General features: G+C 36.5%; 1 protein-coding gene and 1 long non-coding RNA gene across 5 annotated transcripts in view; one reads left to right on the top strand and one right to left on the bottom strand.

Annotated features, from left to right (window-relative positions):
- The window catches only part of LOC6042557 (calmodulin-like protein 1), a 59,152-nt gene that overhangs the window by 33,030 nt on the left and 2,476 nt on the right, over positions 1 to 23,646 (bottom strand). The gene's annotated exons all lie outside the window — the stretch shown is intronic.
- LOC119769381 lies at positions 19,987 to 21,016 on the top strand. The gene is made up of 3 exons (XR_005278307.1): positions 19,987 to 20,261; positions 20,365 to 20,874; positions 20,936 to 21,016. It is a non-coding gene; the product is annotated as an uncharacterized LOC119769381 (long non-coding RNA).

The following is a 23,646-nucleotide window of genomic DNA, read 5'->3' as shown; positions in this document are numbered from 1 at the left end:
TAAAATGTGTTAAAAAGAAGAAAAAATCGACCAAAACTTAAATTTACCGGTTTCAGATGTCAAATTGCACACAAAATATGTCGCCATTCCCAGATGCATTATTACCATTTTTTTGGGCAATGAAACATCTATTGAAATCAGTAGCGTGACCAGGTTTCCCCCAATTTTGATTGCGATACCAAGAAATTTTTTTTCTGATTTTTAAGTCGCGAAAAATATAAAATTGTTGAATCTGATGATTTAAAATAAAAAGTTCTTAACAAGCAAAGATCCAGAGTTACACTTTTAAGGCTTTCATTTACAAGGCATCGCAATCATGGTTTGATCTTGTAAAATTAAAACGAAAAAGAATTGCGATATAAACTTACAAATAAATATATGAACGTGCGCATCATTTTTATGTTTTGATTTTCAAAATGTTCGCTTTAAAGCTGCACAGTTTTACACAAAAATGAATATCTACTCCACATGTTCATGTTTGTTCATGATTTTTTTGTTCCTAAAACCGTTATTTTTTTTAAATTGTTTATTCCACCTCCATTAGCTGGAAAAAGTATCAAAATCATATTTTTTTATATGTGTTTTGCAATTTTTATTTTCATCTATTCACAGCAAAAAATTCGATGATAAAATCGCATGAAAAAGCATGCACATCACCTTCGTACAATTTTTGTAAACACAAAAAAATGTTGCAATTGACGAGATTCAAACCCAGCACCAACAGTAAGGACTGGTGCCTTAGCCCGCTCGGCCATCAGACCGATAAAGCATGAGTCATTCCAGGTCAACTGGGTACACTTTTGGACTCGACCTTCACCGATTTGGACCAAACTTGGAGGGATCATTCATCTATCGACAGTTAACAGAAATCCCAAGTTTGGTCCTGATTGGATCATCCCTCTATTTTTGGCACCGCCATCTTTTTTGACGATTTTCTAAAAAACTTTTTCATGACTTTTCAACTATTTAAGCAAAAGACTTTCTATAGAGGTTGCATTTTATAGAAAATTGTCCAAGGAATTCGATAAAACAAACTTTAACCCTTAAGAACCATATTTTCGCTAGGGGGCACGGCTTTGTTCTAGATGTCGTATCGATGAGCTCCGATTTTCAGCGTTTGTTGGTCTACTAAAAATATGAACTCATGCCAAATATGAGCCCTCTACGATACGAGGAAGTGAGGTAAAATATCAATTCAAAATTTTGCAAAAATGTTCATAAATAATAGGCCAAATTTTTAAAACTCTCATAACTCAAGTTTGGCAATACATAAACCTGCTCGCTTGGTTTCATTTGAAAGGTCTTTACATGCACTACAACTTCGACTTTGAATAGCATCTATCGGATACCTACCTCCAGAGATATTTACTAATTACCGAAAAGTCATGATTTTTTAAAAAAATGTCGTTTCTTTCTTTAAAACGGAGATACCACCATACCCTATGTGGCAAAATTGAGGCATGGCTAGTACTCTAAGTCTACAATAATAATTTTTTGGTACCTACGATTGTGGTAAAAAAATCAATAATTCTTTGAAAATTTTTTTTTTTTTTATTAAATTTTACAATTCCATCAAACTCAAAACAATGTTTCGATATGAAATCGTTCTTGTTAAGTCTCAATTTTATCACCGAATATGTTTATACGCTGTAGATGTTAAATATGGCTTATTTTGATACAAGACTTTTTACATCAGTTTTCATTTAAAAAAACTATTATTTTAGGAAGAAATTATATACGTCTGTCTTTAATTATATGAACTTGGTTTGATGTCATCAGATTGGGCATTCATATAAACATTACTAAGGTAAAGTGCATATCGTTTCTTTTTATTTTTCGTTAGTGACAGTTTAATTTATAAATAATGTTTGTATGATATAAGTGTATGATAAATTCAATATTGTTCCATTATATAATAAGATAAAGTGTAATTCCAGAGCCCACTTTGTTTTTCTGCCGTTTCCTGAAAAAATATGATATATAAAAAAAATTCAATAGACTTGAAGAGATGTTATTGATATCACCATATAAAGAAATATTTCAAAAGAAATTTCATGTGATAAATTTAGTTCTCTACAGTTTCTAATAGTGTAGTAACAAAGTCCTGCTTTGTTTTTTTTCAGAAGCTTCCTGAAAAAAATGAATAAAAAATAAGTAAAATGCAATTGATTTCTATACATGTTATTTGTTATTCACCGTGTATAAATCATCAGATTTTTCAATCATTTGGATGTGTTTATCACGTACATCAGACAATTTCAGTTTGTTTTGTTTGTAGAGCATTGCAAATCTAGAAAATAGTGATTTAATTTGCTCTGTAGTAATATATTTTTGTGTGGAAAACTCTTTTTCTCCAGTTACAGCATCTCTTTTCGAACGCATTGCTTATTACAACAGCAATAAAGATAATAGTTTTTAAAATAGTTTCAGCTTGTATTCACAAGCATTTTTTTTATTTTTTCAATTCAGTTATTGGAATAAGTTTGGCATAAAAAGCTTAAAGATATGTCAAATTATGCCATATTTAACATCTCCAGTGTATAAACATATTCGGTGATAAAATTGAGACTCAACAAGAACGATTTCATATCGAAACATTGTTTTGGGTTTGATGGAATTGTAAAATTTAATTTAAAAAAAAAGGATTTTCAAAGAATTATTGATTTTTTTACCACAATCGTAGGTACCAAAAAGTTATTATTGTAGACTTAGAGTACTAGCCATGCCTCAATTTTGCCACATAGGGTATGTTGGTATCTCCGTTTTGAAGAAAGATACGACATTTTTTTTTAAAAATCATGGCTTTTCAGTAATTAGTAAATATCTCTGGAGGTAAGTATCCGACAGATGTTATTCAAAGTCGAAGTTGTAGTGCTTTCAAATGAAACCAAGCGAGCAGGTTTATGTATTGCCAAACTTGAGTTCAGAGAACGAACATAGGCACCATGTTTTGCGAAATATCAAAGGTGCAGTGCTTTAGTTGTCACCAGAACCCATTATTTTGGGTGCTTATAATAAGCACCTCAGTTTGAAGGTGCTTATTTTTGCAACGTTTTTTTTTATTTAGGCATTAGGATGATGAAATTTGTATGTATATTTGGAGATAATTGCTGTAGCTGTTATTTTAAATGTAAATCTTCTTGCTTCTTCGCATTTTTTGAAAACGGGAAGAAATGCCGCAGCATTTCCCTCAGCACGGGTTTTACCTTGCGAGAATTGACGGATGACATTTTTGAAACGTTTTCATAGAGATCGAGGGGCATAAGGGGATTGTGTCCTGCGTTCATAGTGGCTTTTTACTAGGTTTAAACAGCTGCACCATGAACATCCTGTATTACTCATGATTCATTTTCACACTCTTTAGCCTCATCTTTATGAAGGATTTGGTGCCTCCACGCCAATTGACCCTATTCTGGGTAAAAGTTCAAATAAAGTCGCTTGAAGACAGTGAAGTCTGCTCAAAAATAGGACTCGAAGCCGTCTTCTTCTCACGATCTACACTCAAAATTCGGTCACTGATGTCTAATTTTGGCCACATTGTAACATGCCATTGCTCCTCAAGAAGTACAGAATCTGCTAGGAACTGACCAAAAACCAAGTTCTAATTGACAATGTAGACAGCAGTTATTTTTTCTGTGGTAACAAAGAAAGACAAGTCATAGCTACTTGCAAAATATGCACCAGCACCGCACCCAAATATTTTAAAGTTCGGTGCTTATCGTAGTTACCTTACTACAAGTGCAGGTACTTATTTCCCTTCCCTGCTTGAGTTATGAGAGTTTTAAAAATTTGGCCTATTATTTATGAACATTTTTGCAAAATTTTGAATTGATATTTTACCTCACTTCCTCGTATCGTAGAGGGCTCATATTTGGCATGAGTTCATATTTTTTGTAGACCAACAAACGCTGAAAGTTTCATCAAAATCGGAGCTCATCGATGCGAGCAGCGTGCCCCCTAGCGAAAATCTGGCTCTTAAATGCCCCCTAATATTAAATGGGTAATTCTCTACCAACTCACACGAAATCGGGAAAAGTTGCCCCGACCCCTCTTCGATTTGCGTGAAACTTTGTCCTAAGGGGTAACTTTTGTCCCTGATCACGAATCCGAGGTCCGTTTTTTGATATCTCGTGACGGAGGGGCGGTACGACCCCTTCCATTTTTGAACATGCGAAAAAAGAGGTGTTTTTCAATAATTTGCAGCCTGAAACTGTGATGAGATAGAAATTTGGTGTCAAAGGGACTTTTATGTAAAATTAGACGCCCGATTTGATGGCGTACTCAGAATTCCGAAAAACGTATTTTTCATCGAAAAAAACACTAAAAGTTTTAAAAATTCTCCCATTTTCCGTTACTCGACTGTAAAAAATTTTGAAACATGTCATTTTATGGGAAATTTAATGTACTTTTCGAATCTACATTGTCCCAGAAGGGTCATTTTTCATTTAGAACAAAATTTTTCATTTTAAAATTTCGTGTTTTTCTAACTTTGCAGGGTTATTTTTAGAGTGTAACAATGTTCTACAAAGTTGTAGAGCAGACAATTATAAAAATTTGATATATAGACATAAGGGGTTTGCTTATAAACATCACAAGTTATCGCGATTTTACGAAAAAAAGTTTTGAAAAAGTTACTTTTTGCGTTTCTCTTTGTTTCGTCGTCCGTGTCTGTCGCGGGTGACCATGAACGGCCATGATCGATGACGACCAACTTTTTTAAAACTTTTTTTCGTAAAATCGTGATAACTTGTGATGTTTATAAGCAAAACCCTTATGTATATATATTAAAATTTTTGTAATTGTCTGCTCTACAACTTTGTAGAACATTGTTACACTCTAAAAAATAACCCTGCAAAGTTAGAAAAAACACGAAATTTTAAAATGAAAAATTTTGTTCTAAATGAAAAATGACCCTTCTGGGACAATGTAGATTCGAAAAGTACATTAAATTTCCCATAAAATGACATGTTCCAAAATTTTTACAGTCAAGTAACGGAAAATGGGAGAATTTTAAAACTTTTAGTGTTTTTCGATGAAAATACGTTTTCGGAATTCTGAGTACGCCATCAAATCGGGCGTCTAATTTTACATAAAAGTCCCTTTGACACCAAATTTCTATCTCATCACCGTTTCAGGCTGCAAATTATTGAAAAACACCTCTTTTTCGCATGTTCAAAATGGAAGGTCGTACCGCCCCTCCGTCACGAGATATCAAAAAACGGACCTCGGATTCGTGATCAGGGACAAAAGTTACCCCTTAGGACAAAGTTTCACGCAAATCGAAGAGGGGTCGGGGCAACTGCTGTGTGAGTTGGCGGAGAATTACCCAAATGTAAACGTTTTAAGTATAAAAAATATAAAAAATTGAAGATAAAGATATTTCTATAAATTTATATATATTACCTAACAACAAGTAACATAACATTGATGATATTTTCGATGACGATATTGAACACCGTTGCATAATTATTTGATTAAATATACAGCCGAGCTTAACATTACCAGGAGCAATATCATTTTTCCAAGTACCAATCTTGCGGAAACAAATAATTGTTGAGCATGTTTGGGCTTCCAATAATCATTTCCATTTTTAGCAACCCACTGGTCCAATTTTCAATGATGAAAAATGAAACATTTGTGAAATTTTATGATTTACCCGAAAAAATAATAATCAAGACTAGCATCACAATTGGGTGTAATATTGAATGTTAGGCCCTCTTGAAATGTTTTACACCCGTCCAGTTGTTTTGCAATCATTAGTTTTCAAAATATTTAAGCATTGGCGATTTTTTTTCTCGCTGAAAAAAAACGTTTTGCTGTTCTGTGCAATGGAATTTAGACTTTTACTTCCTTTAAAATTTAGACGTTTCTTGAAAAAAATGCCCCCTTATTTTTCGGACCGATTTTGAAGGAAGGGGGGAATATTTGCAACGGCCTAACCGAAGTCTTATAAAAAATTGGACTGCAATTTAGTTTTTTTTGCAAAAAAAAAAACACATAAAAAACGTTACCCAAAAGTTTAGGTGTTTGCCCCTAAAACAGATAAGAAAATTTCCAAAATTTAAACATGCAAATCTTGGGAATTTTTTTTTTGCAAAAAGAAAATAATTTAAAAATAGACGAAAAAACGTGTACCTATTTTTTTCTGAATAGTCCTCATCAATACCTACAACTAAGCCGAAAACACCAAATCGATCAGAAAAAATCTTTCAAAAGTTACGGACTTTCAAACATTTACGTACGATTTTTTTATGAACATGCTGTGTGGAGAGTTAAGAAGAAACTTCACTGTAACACTTTGAAGTGGACTTTCGTGGTGTTTCCTCCATTGATGTGTGTGAAATCTGGTTTGTTACATGTTTTCCATCAACCGACAAAGACGAAGGGTAGGAGGAGCTGGTTATGTTGGGGTACTACATCTTTAGGGGAAGTAAGCTGAAATTTGGTGAGATCCATCCAAAAAACATAAATTAAAAAAAATCTGATTACTAAATACGTGCTGGGTCTTTATCCGTTTGACAAAGATCCGGAAAATCTATATAACGTTTGAATCCGACTGATGCAAACGTTCTTCAGGGCGGGGCTTGTCGATTCAAGCTGAGGTACCTCGCGCACGGCTAGCCTGCATAGAAATCACCGAAGCTCGGCAGAGCTAACACCTTCCAAATGCCTATGCGAGTTATTTGCATGTATAGAATATAAATCTAATATACCGTAAATCGGGTTGACTTTGATAGGATTTCAATTTGTTTTTGGAATATCTGCCAACAGGTAAGGTTTTTCAATAGTGTTTAGACAAATAGTTACGTTAAAAACTCTTAGCTTAAATTCCTGGGTGACTTTGCTAGTCATAGTTTTAATGTTAAAATCATATTTTAGATTTTCAAACTTTATTTGTACGTTAAATGTACCATCACTAAAGTAACTGATATAGTTTTTAAGAAAAAAAAAACGTTACTTAATCCACCTTTAGGTGGTTGGTGCCTTCCTTTATTCAATTCATTCAGTAAAAATAGCAACATCCCCCCTTAACATGTTTAACAAATCAACTTTATTACTCATTTCTTTTGATAGGGTTTGATTTGAAAGGTCTTTCGAATATCTAACTAACGATGGGTCGTATGATGGACCAGGAAATCAATTTTATTGAAAGATCTGAGATCCGGCCTCCAAAAAGTGTATAAACAACACTTAAGTGCTGATAACTTTTGATAGGGTTGTCAGATCTTCAATGTTTTAAACTCATTTGAAAGGTATTTTAATTATCTAACAAACGTTGGGTTGCATAAGGGACCCGGACATCATTTTCATTGAAATATCTGAGATCCGGCCTCCAAAAAGTGTATAAATAACACTTAAGTGCTAATAACTTTCGATAAAGTTGTCAGATCTTCGATAATTTAGGCTCATTTGAAAGGTCTTTCGATTATCTAACTAACGATGGGTCGGATGATGGGCCCGGACATCATTTTTATTGAAATATCTGAGATCCGGCCTCCGAAAAGTGTATAAATAACACTTATGTGCTAATAACTTTTGATAGGGTTGTCAGATTTTCAATGTTTTAGACTCATTGGAAAGGTCTTTTTAATACCTTTCTAAAAATGTATAACATGATAAGTTTTCTTGCAAAAACCACCCTTTTTACAATCTTCTGGACATACGCCAAAATCGTTTTTTTAGCATAACTTTTGAAGTACTTAACTAAACTTGCTGATTTTAAATAGAGACCTATGGGACCCCAAGACGGATCGAATGAGACTAATAAGGTCAAAATCCGTTCATCCAGTCCGGAGATAATCGAGTGACAATTTTTTTGTCCACCCACCTACACACATCCACACAGACATTTGCTCAGAACATGATTCTGAGTCGATATGTGAAGGTGGGTCTACGAGGTCAAATTAATAAGTTCATTTTTGGAGTGATTTTATAGCCTTTCCTCAGTAAGGTGAGGAAGGCAAAAAACAATGTTCATATTTAGTTAACTAAGTTTTTAAGCCTTTTTACAAAATACATATAAATGTTAGGTAAAATTGTTTAAAAGTCGGAATTTTTCCTGAAATTTGTTAGTACTAGATTTTTTTTAATAATGCATTTATACTTTTAAAAATTATTCCATTTTATACTGAATTAAAAGCACGAATCACAAGTTTTCACATTTTACATGAAATTTGTTCAACTGAAATTGCCTATAAATTTGAAGATTTTTTAAAATTGTGTTCCAAAACACATATTTATTATTATTTACAAACTTATTTAACCATTTCCTAGTGGAAAATTGTCTAAAGAATCCGAAAATCCATTCCGTTTTCCGATTCAAAATCATGTTCATTGAGAAAATCATGACGCTTTGAAAAGTTTAAAATATTGACTTTTATTCAACATTTTCTTAACTATAGTTAACAAACTTTTTAAACTTTTCAAAATATTATGAAAAATGAAAAAAGCCAATTTTTTTCGTACAGATTTGCTCATCTGTTTTTGACCGGTTTTCGAGTTCGGTTTCGGTCCAATTTACGATTAATCAAATTTAAAACTGGCTTGTTCATCTGCAAATAGAGCGTCCAATTTCCCGGGGTTACAAAATTCCCGGGAAACGGGAAATTTTCAAAAAATTTCCCGGGAAATCCCGGGAATTCCCGGGAAATTTTAAATTTATCAAAAATTGTTCTGAACCGGGTTCTGATTGATATTTTGCACTTTTTTTGTAAATTTGCAACAAAAATGGTCCAAATAAGTATGAGGATCAATTAATACCTTGACTGCTTGTAAAAAAAATATAACTTCATGAAAATACATAAATTTTCTAAATTAATATGCTGTCTTTCCATTTGTACAAAATATCAAGTATTTTCTTATAGGAAGTATTATTTTTTAAATCACAGTGTGTGGACAGTGAACAAAATGAACCCCTGCTACAAAACCACAAAATTGCTTCCAAATGTGTCTCTGTGACTGTGATTGTTAAGTCTAAACTAAAAAATAATGCAGAAAATATGATTTTCATGACAAATATTTTTTTCAGGAAAAAATCTTACTGATTTTTTTTTTAAATCTGCCTTTTCACTTAAGAGCGAGTCCACGAGCAAAGCATACCCATCTCGCATCGACCTCACCAATCTGCCTGAAATTTTCAGGGGTTGTTTGTACATATAAAACTAGCATCTGGCCAAAATATGAGCTCTCTAGGTCAACGGGAAGTGGGGCAAATCGGGACACAAAGTTTAAAGGTTCAAAAACGTCCAAAATCGTAAAAAGGCTGTAACTTGGGCAAAATTCAATTTAATTTAAAAATTCAAAATGCATCTGAAAGGGCTTAAAAAATGCAACAAAATGCAGGATAGAGCACCCCGATTGGTTAAATCTAAAGGGAGTTATTGACATTTTAGTGAAAAAATAGCACAATTTTCAAACTCAAATAAAAAAGTGTTCCATCCAGATATCAACTCGGTTCGACCTGCAACTAGGGGACATCTGGGACTACCATCTGAGACTGAGAACGCTTTGGGTAAGGCAGTTTAACATATTAAATAGACACTTTTACTTTTAGTGAACTTTTTGGTTGTAAATTTTTGCTCGGGGGACCCCTAGATCCCATTTTCTGATGATAATTTTATCATATTCGTATTCCTGAGACAATTTCACAATAGAAACATGCATAAAAATGTTTGTTTTCATCCATTTTAACCCTTTAAAAAATGAAAGTTAAAAAAAATCTTCGATTCACATTTATTGAAATTCAAGTTCGTTTCCAAGGATACTAGATGACACCAGAAAAAAAGCAGCATCTCAATTTTTTTTAACTTTCATTTTTTAAAGGGTTAAAATGGATGAAAATAAACATTTTTATGCATGTTTCTATTGTGAAATTGTCTCAGGAACACGAATATGATAAAATAATCATCAGAAAATTGGATCTAAGGGGTCCCCCGAGCAAAAATTTACATCCAAAAAATTCACTAAAAGTAAAAGTATCTATTTAATATGTTAAACTGCCTTACCCAAAGCGTTCTCAGTTTCAGATGGTAGTCCCAGATGTCCCCTACAAGCTGCAGGTCGAACCGAGTTGATATCTGGATGGAACACTTTTTTATTTGAGTTTGAAAATTGTGCAATTTTTTCACTAAAATGTCAATAACTCCCTTTAGATTTAACCAATCGGGGTGTTCTATCCTGCATTTTGTTGCATTTTTTAAGCCCTTTCAGATGCATTTTGAATTTTTAAATTAAATTGAATTTTGCCCAAGTTACAGCCTTTTTACGATTTTGGACGTTTTTGAACCTTTAAACTTTGTGTCCCGATTTGCCCCACTTCCCGTTGACCTAGAGAGCTCATATTTTGGCCAGATGCTAGTTTTATATGTACAAACAACCCCTGAAAATTTCAGGCAGATTGGTGAGGTCCAAACGACGTCCCATACAAAGGGGTATGCCCTGTTCGTGGACTCGCTCTTAAAATACCATTTTTATGCAATCACAAGTTTTCAAATATTTTGAGCGAGTTTCTGAAATATGTTCGTTTTTTTTTGTTGTTGGTACCTTATTACACGAAGTAGTTTTTTAATGATTTTTTGTATGATTCAGCCTAAGAAATGACTCCGATAAAAAGAATTTTCATAGTCAAAAAAAGTAGTTAAAAAGTATCATATTTAAACCTGTTACGCCCCTGGTAGCTCTACTACCCATAATTGAAAATTCGGAAATTATCTGAGAAAATGGGTTTTAGTGATCACCGTAATTCTCAATTTTGATCTTGGCGGGAAGGGATACTATATTTTCAAATGATAATCATCATTTTATAACATTCGTTTAAAAACGTACCAAAAATATAAGAGTATATTTTCATTCCAAAAAATCATAATTTGTGTTACCCAACAAAAAACAAGATTTATTTCTAGTTATAAATGCTTCAGAAATTATCACCATCTAAAAAAAACCTTGTCATGAAAATTTCAGACAAACTGATAAGTTCAATATAAACAGTAAATTGAATTGAATAAAATAAAATATAGTTCTTAAACAATTTTTTATTCAAATTAAAAAAATATGCCAAAAAGTTTAAAAAATCTATACTTTTGCTTGAATTTCGGGAATTCCCGGGAAATTTACAAATTTCCCGGGAAACGGGAAATATTTTTTTTCGGGAAATCCCGGGAATTCCCGGGAATTTTTTTCCCGGGACGGGAAATTGGACGCTCTATCTGCAAATTTTTTGAATGCTCTCAAATCAAGAACAATGAAAATTTAATTTATTTTAGATAAAAAAGCAAATTAGTACTGGAGGTCGTGATGATTGATAGGACCATATGCAAACTAACTCGAGAAATGCTCTTAACTCAAAAATATATTTTAAAAACATCGTAATGTTCCGGAAAAATATCAAGTCACGTAGCCATATGGACCAACACAGCTGATAATTGTTCCTTTCTGGAAACGATCTATTCAATAACGCAAACCAGTGTACTGTCACAAGCATGTAGGAAAACGAAAAGAAACGATCTGTTAACTGAAGTTTGTACTCTTTGTAATTGTGGCCCCGATACACTTTGAGGGTGTTTTACGATTTAATCATGAAGAATAGCAAAATTTTGCTTAAATTTTTCGAGTATCATGTAAAAAAATTAGAGTTGTACTCTTACGACATTTTCAACACTTAACTGAGATTTCAAGGTTTTCACTATTCACTAACCGATCACAAATATTTGAAATACTTGCACATAGCCAGCACAGTGTGTGCGAGCAACGATTTGCATCGTAATGAGCATCGTCCCGATAACATTGCTGGGCGGAGAATAACAAACGGCTCTCCTCAGAATTTCACATGAATCAAACAAATCCCCCAGTCCCTAAGGCACACTATGAACCGCGTAACCGTTACGGCACCACAGTAGTCCTTCGTACAGTTGGGTTTAACCTGTGTTGGACAAGGTTCGCCCACGTGGACATTACGCGTTACAGGGCTCGACTCGAGCATCATCTGCAAATAGCATCAAGATGCTGCGCTGGTGCCAACAATAAGTATCAGTGGATGTCCTCGTGATATCCATTGAGCCCCATGGAGAGGCCAACAGTGCCATAAAAGAGAACTGCAGGGCAGACGGAATGGCGCACATTAGCAGTTCTTCCTTTCCCATTGACCCGAAATAGGACCGGGTCACGTATATCTACTACCCACGGGCGCACAACATCACCATCGTAGATTGACTCGGCCTCTGACTCTGGGACTCTGGGATGTGGATACAGAACTCCCTGTTGACATTGTTGTCGGACTGGGGAGAAGGGACTCTCTCTCTCTCTCTCTCTCTCTCTCTCTCTCTCTCTCTCTCTCTCTCTATTGACATGATAATGGTCGTCGGCAGTGGCAAACGAAGAAGTCAGAGCTTAGCTAACGTCCTGGTGCGGAGAATCTTCACCAAAAGGTTGGACAGGCTCATCGGGTTAAGGGGAAGGTAATAAAATCAAGCAATCCTTCACACGTCCCTTGCTTGAGCAGGACCGTTCCGGAAAGAAGCAAAAGAAAGGATTCCCTGGTATTAAAGGGATGCTTGTAGTACTGTGGGATGATATTGGATTTCTGCATGTAGCATTCGTTTGATTGAATTTCAACTTTTTCTCTTCTCGATCTAAATCAAACACTTTTTGTATGCCACAATCGATCATAACTTAAAGCCTCACACAAAGTTCAAAATTCACAGTTCCAAATTTCTATGAAACATAAACCGACACCAAATCGCATACATACTTGCATGCAACTTCACACTTGAAGTGTCCACTTTGGGGGCAAAATTTGTCAACCCCAAGAGGCGTCGTTCGTCGAGAGTCTCGGTGAACGGTCCTCGAATTAGACGAGGACATTTCGGGGCGACCCTCAACGCAGAAGAGCATCGACATCGATTGATAGCAAGCTTGCTTGCGGGCGTCGGTTGGGCTCAACATGACCCAGCCCCAACTCTAGAGGACCACTTGACCCCATCCCACTGTCACGGGGGCTAGGAGGATGCTGTGAATTATAATTCTCTGGCCAGTTGGGTTGTTGAAAGTTTAACATTTTGATTCATACCCGAGCAGACGGAAATAACTTGGGAATAACATTTTTTGATATTCGAAAATACTAGGCCAATAACATTTTATGTTATTTATCACAGGATTTGTTATTCGTCGTTATGAATTTTTTGTTATTGGATTGTTATTGTAATAACAGACTAATAATATTTTTAGTTATTCTTCGAACAAATCTTTGTTATTATTTTTTGTTATTTTAACAACTAATCCGATCATCCCAATAAGAGTTGAAGTTATTCTCCCATAACAAAAATGTGATTCCAATGTTGTTTTGGCTTTCAACCAATATCAAACCAATAACAAATTTTGTTATTATAACCTAAACTGTTAATAAACTCTTTTGCAAAAATGGAATTTTCAAAAAGATTCCATAACACTTTCTGTTATTTTAACAGTATTTGTTATTGAAATGGCATGAATTTTGTTATTACTGTCTGCCGGGAGTTGTATAGACCAAGAAGGTTATGGTATTTGGGCCAAATTGAATGAGGACCGCTCTTTTGTGCAGCTCTCAATGCCTCACCTTTTGCCCTTCACAGATCTCCAAAATTCGATTTTCATCCTGAGATATTCAATAAAACCCGAAGAAATTCGTGCATTGTTGATCGCTCTTCATATGAAAGAAATTTCAATCTAGTCGTGCTATCTTGACACACCCTGAAAATTGCTGTAAGTGCAACAATTGGCCAAAGACATTTCAGGTCAGAACGCGTTTGACACACGTACAGGCCGGACTAAAATAAACATTTGTAATTATATCTCGGGTCTCTGGCAACCACATTCAACCAAACGTCGCAACAGTGCACAGAATGATCAGCCAAACAAAACGTGTTTGTTATTGTTTACATTACGTGCACTAATTTTGGTTTATTCAAGGTGCCACAAGAACTTAGAGACCGTGTTAAAATAATGTATTTTATTGTGTAACCAAACAGTCTAATATTTTGCTTATGATTAAAACATTGAAAAACATAAGTAAAACCTTATTCAATCTTATATCATTGAAAAAATTGTAGCTTGAATTCATATAAAACATGTTTCTATATCCAAATTCTAAAACAAAACTAAAAATAACATTAAACAGAGAGTAAAAAAACCACAATATCTCATTTTATGTTTTTATTTTTAATATGAACGAACAGGTTAAAATAAGCCATTTTACATTATTGTTTTCTCCATACAAGTCTCCATAGGTATGTGGGGCCTGTCCATGAAAAGTGCTATGGGAGCGTTCTTTTATTACGTAACGCAGTTTGGGGGAGTGGGTGGTCCAAGGCCGAGTTATGGAAATTTTGTTAGGAGGAGGGAGAAGGGGGTCCAAAAATCCAAATTTTCGCGTTACGTAATAAAAGAATGCTCCCTTTGCAAATATTTGAAAATTTGTATCTGGAGAAGGGATTTTCTAATCGATTTGATGTCTTCAGCAAAGTAGTACTTTATGATTAGGACTATTTGGAAAAGTAGATACAATTACACCGACCAACAAAATTTCTGCGCAGGCTCAACTCGAGGGGATGCATAAAGTTTAGGGTCCCCGGAAAAACGTGCACTTTGAATTTTACAAAAATATTTCGGCAGAACCGAATGGTTTACATTGCATGCAATTTTTGGAGTGTATGCAACAGCGACGAACCACCACTGAAGGTGTTTTTTATTACAGTTTGTCTAGGAAACAGTTTGGCCAATGTTTGACAGATCCAAACGCCCTTTACACCCAGCAAAACTGGCAGTGTTGCAAGCGCAAAACATACGTTGCCAGTGCCTATTTATTTTGCATCGGCCAATCTGTTTCCCCTGGACAGTCTGTATTTTTTATATGTTCCTGTATGTTTGTTTTTTGCCTTCCTCACTTTACTGAGGAAAGGCTATAAAATCACTCAAAAAACGAAATTCTTAATTTGACCTCCTAGACCCACCTTCATGTACACTGAAATTCAGTAAAGTTTTACTGCATTTTCATCTACTGGAATTTCTGTAAACGATTCAGTAATTTAGATTTTACTGAATTTTCAGTTAGCTGATATTTGTCACATTGATAGATGATTTACTGAAATTTCAGTAAAATAGTTGTCAAAACAACTGAAATTTTAGCAAAAGTAAGTAAAGTAAGTCTTTCCCAGTTCCTGAGGGGAACACCCTTGAAGAGTATCGGGGCCGGCATTTACAAAGCGGATTCAGTGGCAGTTTCATTCTCAACTTAATGTTAACATGTTAAGGTTAGTGTCAACATTCCATAGGTCGCCTCCCTAAGGTGTCGTGATAAGGTCCAGTTTGTGACGATACACTACCATTCCTTTGCTAAGCAATCGATTTCAGAAGGGAAAAGATCACCAGTTGTGTTGGTCCAAGCCGGGATTTGAACCCCGATCTACCGCTTACGAGACGGAAGCGTTACCACTGGGCTACGTGGCTCGGTCAAAAGAAACGTCAAATTATTTTGCTGAAAATTAAGTAATTTTCTTGTGGCAGTTCGACAGATCATTTGCTGAAGATTAAATAAAAACACAACATGTTTGAAAGAGGATTTTCTCTCTGCAGCATCCAAACAATAAGTCATAAGTGACATTTCAGTTTGCCAGATATGCTGTGTAAACAATCAATCAAAAATGCTGTGTATGCACAGCAAATTTTTGATTGCCATTTCAGTAAAATAATTAACTGAATGCGATTCAGTAATCATCAGCATATCTGTCAAACTGAAATGTCACTTATGACTTATTGTTTGGATGCTGCCGAGAGAAAATCCTCTTTCAAACATGTTGTGTTTTTATTTAATCTTCAGCAAATGATCTGTCGAACTGCCACAAGAAAATTACTGAATTTTCAGCAAAATAATTTGACGTTTCTTTTGCTGAAAATTCAGTTGTTTTGACAACTATTTTACTGAAATTTCAGTAAATCATCTATCAAAGTGACAAATATCAGTTAACTGAGAATTCAGAAAAATCTAAATTACTGAATCGTTTACTGAAATTTCAGTAGATGAAAATGCAGCAAAACTTTACGGAATTTCAGTATAAAAAATTTGGTGTGTAGGGTAGAGTAGTCATCAATGAGACACGGGGAACAATGATAAAATGGCTCTCACAAGACGTAGTTTCAACCAATCCGGCTCATATTTGCAGGAAAGGTGTGTCTACTAGATACTCGTCTGCCATTATAGTGGCTTTGGTTATGGAAGCTCCCTTGCAAAGTTATTCATACATGTTTGATTCTGTGGTGTAAAAGTAAATTATTACCAAAAATTACATTCTCGCTTATAGGCTGCCATTAACACAAAAACTAATATTTCTCCAAATTTCTTTCGTCATTTCACATGGCATGAGTTGGGATACAATGTCCTTTTATAAGGTTTGACCAAAATTTAGAATATACCCAGAATCCAGGGCTGTCTCATTGTTCCCCACTCTTTTCGGCCCATGGGTAACAATGCGACACTTTGATTTTTCTTCATTAAACTTTTCAAAATCTATAGAAATCTTTCAAAACATGAATTGGAAGTGATTTTCGGCATATTTATTGAGTTTGAACTTCATTTATTTAAAAAATATAGAGTTATTTGGTAAAATATGTGGATTTTACAAAATTTAAATACTTTTTAGTATAACTTTTGTTAATTGAAGTTTCATGTTGACAAAATTGCATGAAAATATTCGAAGCAAGTCACCTGCAATGAAACATTATAAAAATATGATGTTTTACTAGAAAAGTATTGATTTTTGTAGAGTGTCTCATTGTTCCCCAGCTGTCTCATTGTTCCTGCCAAGTGCGTCTACAATGAGACAGTTGAATAACTCTGGCTGTAGACGTCAAATCGATCTCATATTTTGGTCAATGTTAGAACAAATTAAAAGAAAGCAAAGGCATCAAAAAGCTCTTTAAAACATGGTAATGAAAAAAATACAAAAATCGCTGAAGTTTAAAAACCAAAAGTGTCTCATTGATGACTACCCTACCCTACATATCGACTCAGAATCACATTCTGAGTAAATGTCTGTGTGTGTGGTGGGATGGTGATCAAAAAATTTTGCACTGGATTATCTCGGCACTGGCTGAACCGATTTGGACCGTATTGGCCTTATTCGATCCGTCTTGGAGTCCCATAAGTCGCCAATGAAAATTATAAAGTTCAGTAAAGTACTTCAAAAGTTATGCTAAAAAAACGATTCTAACAAAAGTCCGGAAGATTGTAAAAAGGGTGGTTTTGTAAGAAACCCCGTCATGTTATACATTTTTAGAAAGGTATTCGAAAGATCTTTCCTACGAGTTCAAAAGATTGAAGATCTGACAACCCTATCAAAAGTTATGCGCACTTAAGTGTTATTTATGCACTTTTTCGAGGGCGGATCTCATATATTTCGATGAAAACGTTGTCCGGATCTATCATGCGACCTGTCGTTGGATAGGTAATCAAAAGACCGAGTTCGAGTTCAGTAGAATGCAGATCTGACAACCCTATCAAAAGTTATAAGCACATAATAATGAAGATCTGACTACCCAATCCGATGGTATGAATATTGAGTCAAGTTGATAGAACACTGAAAGGTCCGCCCTTGTGTATCTATATTGGATAGCATTACCCTCTATATGAGGAAGGCAACAACCACCTAAGGGTGGATTAAGTAACGTTTTCTTAACAGAAAATCTGAATGTCGAATTTCCAGATAATTTCTCAGAAAGTGCCTGCCAAGCGCCACTGACTTGAGAGCACAATTATAATGACCTGGACGACACACCGTCGTTATCGTCAATGAAGTCCCCGTCGTGTTGACAGAGGACAATGATTCTCCGGATGTCTCCTCGTTGTCGTTGTCGTCGTCGTTTAGTCCCTCTGTTCATTGTCGAGTGGAATTATCTTGCCACGGCAAATATTTCCTCGAACAAACACCTCTTATTCGCTCTCTCTCTCTCTCTCTGATATTGGCAAAGTGACCTCTAATACGGACGCAATTTCACCGAGTGCTGACAGGTTCTCACCACCCCGCTGCGAGGCATGTCCGGGTGACACGTGGCTACCCACCTACGCGCCCGGGAGGACACTTCCGGCATGTAAATATGGGATGGGGACAATTGGTAAATATATCGAAAACGAATTTGGGGCGTGATCGTACACGGTGGAGCAGGGAGAAACGGGGAGCAAATTAAATCGCTCGTTTTGGACACTTTGGTTATGTGATGGCCGGGACGTGGCCGCTTTGTGGTCAACGTGACATGCCTTCCGGAAAGGGAGAAAGCGTGTGGGGGTGGATGTGATTTACTTTTGTCCCGTTTACATTGAATCATCATTGAGCCACGTCATGCAAGCAGCAAAAATCAAACAAAATTTTAGAATTTTACTGAGATTTGATCCGGATCTCTTTGAAAGACTTTTGTTTCATTTTGATGCAAGCTTTTCGGCATTCATTGTACGGCACCTTTCGTTTGGGTGTACCAATTGCATGATTGCTCGAAGATTGCATCGTTTCCCAAAATGAGGCTTCCTGTTCTGAATCTGTTACCTAATGAAACTAGCACGAAACTTAGTTATGACGCTACCACCATCTTTTGAAACACTCTCTCAAAGAACATAATGCTTCTTTGTCTTTGGAAAAACTTGCGCACTAATATCATTTTCACATACATTCTCTCCCAAATTCCCTCCTCCCTCTCTCCCACCACGTGTAATGCCCCACGTACAGTGCTTTTTAATGGTTGCTAATTAATCAAATTAAGTTTCGTGCTTCGCCGTTACCGTCTCATCTTTGTTGGCGCGCTAAAACGATGATGAGGATGTTCCTCCCGGAGGATCATTTAGGAGACGTCGTTGTCTTCATCTCAAAACTTGAAGAACGTTTTGGGAGTGTGATAATAAATTTGGCAGCTACTTAGTGATAATGATTATGGCAAGTGGTTTAGCGGTTAGGTGGATAAGCTACTTGTTTTGTCTGCAAAAAAAACAACCCTCTACAATCCAACCCCGTGTACTTTAGTCTTAAAGTCAATGTCAATCCAGTTTTTGTAAAAACATTGGAAAGAAGAAATCCGTTTCGGTATACCAGTTAAGGTTTAGAATACTTTTTCATTTTGACGGAATTATGCTTATAACTTTTTTATCATTTTTGTCATTGTTCTATGGAAAATTCTGATTATATCAACAAATTACCCCAAATTGGGAGACCTAGTTACCCCAACATAATCCAGAATATCTCCGGTAAAACTGGACCATGTTTTTCCTCTTCTTCTTGAATATAAAGACGATTTGATAATTTTTATCAAAAGTCAAAAGATTTTAAAAAATGGATCAAAAAACTACCCGAGCGCTTAAGAGAGCGTTATTTTATTACGTAACGCAAAACTTTGGATTTTTGGACCCCGTAACAAAATGTCCATACAAATTTTCTGACCAAAGTTGTAAATATTCCTTAGGACTTCTCTGATAAAAGTTTCACTATAAAAAAATTCACCCGTTTTTATTTAGATTTTTAACACCAATAGTTTATGATAAATATATGTTAGATGGCGAAAAATATTTTTTTTGAGTTAAGGCACGAGTTTGTCCAACTTCATTACACAGTGTTGGCAATAAAAAAATACCTTAGTCAATCCACCTTTATTTGGTTGGTGCTTTTCTTACATTCATATAGTAATTACATTCTGTCAAAATAGCATCATTCCCTCTTAACATGTTTAAAAAATTAAGCTTCATTACTAATTTCTTGTGATATGGGTGTCAGATCTTCAATTGTTGTGACTTTTTGATTACTCATTCAACGATGGGTCGCATACGAGGGGCGCGACAATAGTAAAAAATTTAATTATTTAATTAATTAACTGCCAAAATAAATTAATTAACGAGAAATTAACGTTTGTTTACGATCAAAACATCGCCACCTCTTTTTCCACCACATTGATTTGACAGTTTGACATTGCGAGTGTTGTTGTTGTGTTTGGTGCAATTTGTTTGGCGCCGATAAGTCGGTCTTACGGGAATGTTTTCTCCTGGTGGTGGTCCATCGTGAGAACATTCCGGTGGACATTCCGGCAGCGGAGACTCTAAATTATTACAAAATTGGAGGCAGCGGCGATCATCATCACCATCATCATCATCATCGATCGCAAGAATAACTACAACCGAGGTGGTTGCTAACAATCGCGACGGCGTTTGCAGTAGACACCCGGATCAGCAGCAGCACCTGCAGTAGGATTTGTTTCCCCAGGTGAGCGTTTGATTGCGGCAGGTGATTGTATCACTAACTTCGGTGAAACGTGGCATAATCCGGCAGGTTTGCTCCTATTTTTCTGTGTGCTTACTCGTTTCAGGATCATTTGCCACAAAATGAGTTTCCGGAAAGTGGTTGTGTCAGCCTTCCCGTCGGCAAACCTTTAACGATGATGGTCCCAGAGTTTTCTTGATTAGCGTCTGCCGGAGAACGACTTTGGCATGATCACCGGGCCAACGGAGGATTTGACGGTGGATACAGGAACGATGCAAGTGGGTAGACGATGAAATGACTGCGACGGAAGAGGTCGATTTACTCCCAAACTCGCCAACGCGCCGGACGATGTTCTGTACTGCCTCCTCTCAAGCCAGGTGTGCATCTCCCAGTTGCAGTCAGGCGTTTTGCGACAACGGCGTCGAAACGAAAAGTTCAAGTTCCGTCTGGAGATTCCGACAATTGAGCTGGAAGCCGCTAACGTTGCCGGTGCGGATCGTACCCGATCAGCGATACGAAAACGTCCACCGAGCCCGATACGTTCGAGAGTAGAATTTGGCCAGGCCATCTCGGAGTTGTAGGTGCTTCCCGGTGGCAATCCGAGTTCAACGAGAAGGTATTATAAAAGTTGATTTAGTTGGACTCTAATGATTAAATTCACTGCTGCATTCTTTTAGGCCACCTTCATCTACGTCGCGTTAAAGAGACAAACGTTCCAAATCAGGCCGGTCCACAATTTATGAATGAATTTGCTTTGAAATATAAACAAAGGTATAAAATAGCTTGTATTTATTTATAACAATGGGCAAATAAAAATCACTATTCAACACAAGTTCCGAGCGGGGAACACGCAAAAAAGTAATCGTTCTAGTAAGGTGTGATCTTGTTCTGCTGCGACAGCTGAATCACCAGCTGGCACTGCTTGTCCCGTTCGCTCGTCAGATTCGCGTACACTTCGTACTCCACGGATCGGTTCAGCTTGCCATGATGGTGCTGCATCTGTTGCTGTTTCTGGAGCAGGTGCAACGGGGGAATCATTTTAAACGGTGGAGAAAATTTCACTGGAATCGTCGACGGCGGCTGATGCCAGGAAATCGTCTACCGAACAGATGCGCATCTAAACCGCATTAGACAACGGGAAGCTTGGCGGAAAACCGACTAAGAAACCACCTAAAACAAACACAAAATTAATCAGCAATCTTCCATCGTTCAATATCCCCTCCTTACTTTGCTCCCCGCCTATGGTGCTGCTGCAAACTCTCCCAATAATGCTGCTGCATCGCCGGAGGTGGCGTCGGACACTGCGACCTCGGCGGGTCTGGCATGCTCGGCGTCGTCAACACGTTCAGTTCCAGCTGCAACCTCGCCTCCCTCTGTTACATTCGGACCAAATCCTCGTGCACTCCTCCCAGTCGTTCAGCCGATGCCATTCCATTGGCTGAGTTTCGAAGCCAAAGATTTATGGCAACAACCTCAAATCCCAAGTATTTCATTAAAAAAATCTAGCCCGCGACGTATCTTCTTTCTAAACCTAAATAAAAACAAACTTGACAGTTGTGCGAGCGAAAGTGACACGAGGCAAATCAAAGTTTTCAAAGCAGGTGTGGTGCTGTCAAATATCAAATGACGCGAGGCCAATGTCACGCCCCTCGGTCGCATAATAGATCCGGACAAGTATTTCATCAAAATATCTGAGATACGGCATCAAAAATATTGTATAAATAACACATAACCCTCTATAGCCCAACCCCGTTTCTAAGCGGGCTTCGATCTAAAAACTCGCGAAAAATCATTTTTTCAGCCAATTTTTGATCTTAAAAAAGCGTGGGAAACAAGAACTCTAAAATTTGAAGAAAATTAAATGGTTGAAAGCAGTGTTGGAATTCGAGCGAGAAGAAGGAAAGCATTTCTCGCTCGCGAACGACGGAGAGAACTTGTAGTACTTTTCTCTTCTCGCTCACGCTCGTATTTTCACTCTCGCCGCGAGCTAGCAATTTGTTTATCAGGCTTATGAATGCGAACCAGACGATGGTATAGAGGTGTAACTTCAATCGCTGTGTTGTTTTTTGTTCGTTTCTAACACGTTCAACTTCTCGCGAAAGGGCAATTCTGGCTTGCGAGAAAGCCCGTTCGCGAGCGGAGGAGAGCACGGGCAATCAGTGAGTTTCTCTCGGCAACTCGAGACTCGTGGCGAGGAATTTTTCTCGCGAGGGCGCGAGAATGCCAACACTGGTTGAAAGTTTGTGACTTATTGTTATACAGCAATTCCATTTGAAAAAAGGAATTTCCATTTGAAAAAAGCCTAAACCGAAAAAAAGTTCTCCGATCGGGCTTAATTTTTTTCTGGGAGTTCCTTGGCCAAAATATTTAGACCCGTATTTTTTTGTTTATCGAGGGTGACCTACATCTTGCTAGGGTGGTTCGAAAAATGGCAATTTTCGCAATTTTTCGCAAAAACCACTTTTTGCAAAAAAATCATATCTCCGCGTCATTTCATCCGATTTTAGCTGTCTTAGACGCAAAAGAAAGGTGATTAGTTTGGCTATTTGAGAAAAATAGTAAGAAGTTTCAAAAATCTAGCTTAACATTTGAAAAAGTCGTATGAAAATTTAATATGGCGTTTTTACCGTGTCTGGACCAAAGAGCCTATGTCTGATAATATTTTTATCGGATTCCTCGGAAAATTTCACCATACCATTAAAAAATTGGCGATTTCGAACCGTACGTTTCCGAGATATGATTTTTTGAAAATAAAAACTAAGATTTTCGACGCGCCACGCGCAAAAACATGAAAATGACGAAATCGGCAAAAATCAACGTTTTCACTAAAACTGCAATAACTTAAAATTTAAGCGATGACTTATACATGTTAGGGTACCAAATTTTTTTTCGGTTTAGGCTCTTTTCAAATGGAATTGCTGTATATGGGTAATTCTCTACCAACTCACACGAAATCGGGAAAAGTTGCCCCGACCCCTCTTCGCTGTGCGTGAAACTTTGTCCTAAGGGGTAACTTGTGTCCCTGATCACGAATCCGAGGTCCGTTTTTTGATAACTCGTGACGGAGGGGCGGTACGACCCCTTCCATTTTTGAACATGCGAAAAAAGAGGTGTTTTTCAATAATTTGCAGCCTGAAACGGTGATGAGATAGAAATTTGGTGTCAAAGGGACTTTTATTTAAAATTAGACGCCCGATTTGATGGCGTACTCAGAATTCCGAATAAACGTATTTTTCATCGAAAAAAACACTAGAAAAGTTTTAAAAATTCCCCCTTTTTCCGTTACTGGACTGTAAATTTTTTTAGAAAATGTAATTTTATGGGAAATTTATTGTACTTTTCGAATCTACATTGACCCAGAAGGGTCATTTTTTGATTTGGAACAAAA

This window comes from Culex quinquefasciatus, chromosome 3, assembly GCF_015732765.1.
Source record: "Culex quinquefasciatus strain JHB chromosome 3, VPISU_Cqui_1.0_pri_paternal, whole genome shotgun sequence".
Taxonomy (NCBI): domain Eukaryota; kingdom Metazoa; phylum Arthropoda; class Insecta; order Diptera; family Culicidae; genus Culex; species Culex quinquefasciatus.
This window is presented reverse-complemented; position numbering and strand designations above follow the sequence as displayed.